Source organism: Octopus bimaculoides, chromosome 3 (assembly GCF_001194135.2).
Source record: "Octopus bimaculoides isolate UCB-OBI-ISO-001 chromosome 3, ASM119413v2, whole genome shotgun sequence".
NCBI lineage: Eukaryota > Metazoa > Mollusca > Cephalopoda > Octopoda > Octopodidae > Octopus > Octopus bimaculoides.
Genome location: NC_068983.1, coordinates 94045787 through 94051416, shown reverse-complemented (window position 1 = coordinate 94051416; position 5630 = coordinate 94045787). Strand labels below are relative to the sequence as shown.

At 33.7% G+C, this 5630-nt stretch overlaps 1 protein-coding gene across 5 annotated transcripts in view; it reads right to left on the bottom strand.

Annotated features, from left to right (window-relative positions):
• The window catches only part of LOC106883961 (transmembrane protein 245), a 503944-nt gene that overhangs the window by 28167 nt on the left and 470147 nt on the right, over nt 1-5630 (bottom strand). The gene's annotated exons all lie outside the window — the stretch shown is intronic.

Below are 5630 nucleotides of genomic sequence, written 5' to 3'. Positions count from 1 at the left end.
TATATCTATATCTATATATATATATATAATTTAAATATACGATAAAATCTTTATAAGAATTTATCAAGTAGTTAGCTAGAAAAACCTCATAAGGGAAAAATTTATTAATTATTCCCTATAAATATATTCATTTATATTAAGGGCATTACTATACATAAATGCCTTATAGTATTTCATCTGATGAAACACACACACACAACCGTTGCTGAAAAATATTCAAATATATCATAATAATCATAAAGTACAATCTTCTATTATGGTGTATGACTATAAACTCAGCAACTCAAAGCTAGTGTGCGACGCAAAAACAAATGTTGTGATCTACCATTAGAGCCTGTTATCCTCCATCTTAGTGTTATATCATTCTTATATATATACATATACACATATATATGATGGGCTGCTTTCAGTTACTGTCTACCATATCTACTCATAAGATATTGGTCAGCTTGGGGCTATACGAATTTATTTCTTATTTAAATATTTTTGATTCAGTATCAAGCTGACTTTTATAATGTAGATACCATTTGTACACAGCTAGTACTATGTGGAAATGGTTTCTTATTTGATTTGACAGTTATAGAGAATTGTACCATTATTATATACACCAATCATTGAGATGTTACATATAGTGTAATTGTTTTACACACACACACACACACACACACACACACACACACACATACAAACAAACATATATGGAAACTGGTTTTATCATATTACAAAAAACTGACTGGTTGATTATATACTTAGTAACTGATTTATCATATATTGTAACGAAGTGGATGATTGTGCATACAAAAACTGATTTGGTTATGTAATTGTGTGTGTGCGTGCGTGTGTATGTGTATATATATATATATATATATATATATGAAGGTACATGGCTTAGTGGTTAGAATGTTGCACTCATGATTGTGAGATCATGGTTTCGATTCCCAGACCAGGCATTGCATTGTGTTCTTGAGCAAAACATTTCATTTCACATTGATTTGCAATCATTTTGTCATCTGACATGTGACACTTTGTGCACATGTACAGGTAATGTCGATTTGCTGGAAGGAATGAACTTATGGGAACACAAACATTTGATCACTATAAACAAATCATCTGTGTGATTGTTTAGCAAGAAATTGCAGAACTCTCATACGTTCCTTTGTCATTTTCTTGGACAACATCAGTGGTATGGAGAGGGGAAGAGACTGGCATGTGTGGGTGCCTGCTGGTCTTCTGTAAACAACCTTGCCCAGACTGGTGCCTTAGGAACTTTCTAGGTGTAATCCCATGGTCGTTCATGAAGGAAGGGAATCTTTACCATTTTTTTTATTGGTCAGACTATTAGATGTTGTTATACTCCACTGGTCACAATGTGTTTCCTTGCATTGTAATCACTTTGGAATGATGTTACCACACCAGCTAGGTGGGCAGCCCAACATTCTCCATGAATGGAAAACTAGACTGTCACAGGGTGACCCATTTACAGCTGAATGGATTGGTGCGATGTGAAATGAACTGTTTTACTCAAAAATGCACTGCATCATTGGTCTGGGAATCAAAATCACAGTCTTGTTATTGTGAGTGCAACACTCTAACCACAAAGCCATGTACTCTCACACACACACCATCTTCCTCTATCCATTTGCCACTCACCTCTCACACTCCCATGAACTTAGCCACCCATACAACTTCTCTATTCACCTTCCAGTAACCTGAGGGTTCACACAGATACATTTTCATCACCATCTTCTTTCTCTTCCTGCAGGGGTAACCATGTATCTCCCCGACAGCAAAACACCTATTCCTGTCCTAAACCATAATACACTACCAGTATATTAAAGTTTATTAGTTAGTACTGTGTCATATTTTTGTGTTAGCAGTGTCATACAATCACTTTTAAGCTATCTCTACAGATTTTCTATAGAATTTAGAGCCAGAACTGAAAGTTATAATGTTTCATAATTGATTAAGTCTATGTAAACAATGTGATTGAAATTAGAAGAATGGTATATTATGGTTTCAAAACGAAAAAATATGGTGTCCCTACCAGCATTTAATATGTATATAGCAGTTGTCAGGAATGTGTTTGATATGCAAATTAGTCTATCCAATAGTGTTACACCTCTAAACTGAGTGGATGTTTAAGCAATTTATTCATGGAGGGCTAATGATTTGCTTGTGGTGCTGAAGGAGGAGCAAGAACTGAAATATGCATATACACTCATTATCTATTTTTCTTTCTTTGATCACATTGTTTAATAGAGACATTTGTATATGAAGCATTGTAACTTTCAGTGTTCAGTCTAAATTCTATAGAAAATTTGCAGAGATAACTTAAAAGTGATATAAATATGTACATACATATTTATACAACTTTTTTATATATGTACATAAACACACACACACACACACACATATATACATATATGCATATGTATATATATATATGTATATACACATGTAGATGTATATGCATATACATGTGTCTTTTACTCTTTTACTTGTTTCAGTCTTTTGACTGTGGCCATGCTGGAGCACCGCCTTTAGTCGAGCAAATCGACCCCAGGACTTATTCTTTGTAAGCCTAGTACTTATTCTATCGGTCTCTTTTGCCGAACCGCTAAGTTACGGGGACATAAACACACCAGCATCGGTTGTCAAGCGATGTTGGAGAGACAAACACAGACACACAAACACATACACACATACATATATATATACATATATACGACGGGCTTCTTTCAGTTTCCGTCTACCAAATCCACTCACAAGGCTTTGGTCGGCCCGAGGCTATAGTAGAAGACACTTACCCAAGGTGCCACGCAGTGGGACTGAATCCTGGACCATGTGGTTGGTATGCAAGCTACTTACCACACAGCCACTCCTAAATATTTGTATATACATGTGTATAAATATTTGTATATACATGTATATACATATATGTATATACATGTGTATACATATGTATACATATATGTATATACATGCTTGTACATATACGTATACACATATGTATACATATATGTATATACATATGTATATGTACATGTATATATATATATACATATATGATGAGTTCTAGTGCACTACTACCAACAAACATACAGCTCATAATCAAAAGTAGAGAGTGGGTCCAATGACAAGGCAAAGGAACACAACTGGTGGACTGTAGTCTGAGAGGAAAGTATATTGATCTGCTTCCTATTACTGACATGACAGGTGTCTGACTGAACCAATTTCACTAGTGAAATGTGATCTGTGACTGAACTTCATTGGTCTGGTAGCTTAATGGACTGATATTGGTATCTATTTCTAACAGGTAGGGGGATTGAAGGAAAAGCATAGTACAGTGTTTTTCTGAGAAACACAAAAATATTCTAACAGCAGTACTGAACTTATAACCTATGAGCTGGAAGTTTAATACGTTATTCGGGTCTATCATCGTTACAAACTGAAACAAATAGAATACATTTATATAAGAGTAAACTTTAATAGCAGCACTATGCTTTGAACTCATGCTCTTGTAATGTAACAGTTGAAACTCACATTGTTTTAGAAAGAACTATGCTGCTATAACACTGCATAAAGTCAATTCAAATAATATTTTCATGAAGGTGGCTGAAACAGTCTTCTCTTGTGTGTTTATCATCCACACATCCTGTCCTTTGGGTCTGTGATCATGTTACCACAACAGACCAAACTTGCAATCAATCTTAACTTGCATGGCTGATTTCTACAATAAATTCACTCATATTTCATTCCACTTTCTTTTGATCTATGTTTGTGTGAAATTTTATGTGGAATAATATTTAGAGAATTTCATTTGTTTTTAACGTAGACTAGCAATATTGTACTTTACAGCTAACAAAAGTTAAGTCTTCCTACCTCCTCATTTCTCATTCTCTCTCACACTATCTCCCCCAATATATATATGATAATGTACCATGATGTTTCAGGATTAATATTCTAATTGCCTTTCCTAAAATGTTCACCAGTGTGTAGATTGATGTGTCGCTGCATGAATGCAGAGCAATATACTTTATAGCCAATATTAGACTTACAAAAATAGAACAGACTTTGTAATAAAGACACAAAGAGAAGCTATGACAGTAAAAAGAAAAATAATTAGTAGGTAGATTTTTTTGTTTTGTTATATCTAAAGTATCTATGAGATAAATTACAATACAAGCTCCTGTTTCAATTAAAGGAGTCAGTTGGGCTAACCTGGGCTTACTTCAGGAAACGGTAAATTCTGTTTGATCAGACGCTGTAGATATATCATGTTTCATTCAAGAAAAGGTGTAATATTTCATTTTAAGCCAGATAGTTGTATTTATAGTTGTATTTTATAAGTCAGAAGAATCTTGTTCACTGATGCTAAAGAGAGATATACAGTCTCATATAAACCAGACCATTTAAAAGGAATACTGGTGGACAGTGGATAAACGATAATGATGATTATGTTGATGTAAGTTGGTGATGATGATGAAAGCAATAATAAAATGACTCACAAGTTACAGTTGGATCAGGAATGCAATGGAACCAGGAAATTGCCAAAATAGTTGAAAAGGAAACTGATTACTTTCAAGTGTTTAGTTAAGAGTTTCTGTTCAAAACCATGCTGATTTTGACTTACTCTTTTATGTTATCAAACTCACAAGAATAAAACGGTAAGTACGATGCTGACTGGCATCAATTTAATTAACCTGAACCCTTACCTACAAAATCGACCCAATGCCCGATCGAAAGAAAGCTATATTTGGAAACCACTGTTGAATATTGAGAATATTGAAAATACACAACTGAATCATTATAGCTGAAAGCAAAGAAATGAAAGATTTTTTGATGGAAATGCCTAAAATATAGAAATAAATTACTTGAGAAACATGGTCAGAAGTGAAAGATATTAAGAGATTCCTTCAACAGAATGAATAAATACTGCAAGTTTGAGAATAATGGCAGTTGGAATGAGCTAAAGAGAAGGTTAAAAGGTTCATCATAACCCAAGGCAAGTAAATTTAACAAATGAACAGGAATAATTGGAGGAGAATTACTGTGATGACTTGATTAATCTATGCTATTAGCAAAAATAGACAAAAAAAAGGGGGTTGGAGAGGCAGAGGAAAATAAACAAACAAACAAGCAAACCAATTTTGTAATTTACTTCATATTCCATTTGACAATGTGTGAAGATTACAGCCAAATCTTTGGAGTTATGGAGGGTATTTTCTACAGATAACTAATTGTAATTCCTTACACAACAGTACCTTTCCTCACCTACTGGATCACATACATTCTTTTCCAGAGTTGTGTAATGATGGGAAGGAGGAGTCTAAAGAGAAGTACACAAACTAATATACAAACACACATACACACACATATATGCCTATTGATTTGAAGCTGATGATTCACCTGCATGTGTTCATAAACAAACTCATATATATGAGATACCCAGAATAATGATTGATCGAATCATCAGCTTTGCATGAATAAATGAACTCTAGTATATGTACTGAATATTTTTTTTCCTCTTATTTAGAGACCTAAAGGCAAAAATGCACACATGTATATATATATATGTATGTATATGTATATATATATATGTGTGTGTGTATATATATATATAAATATAT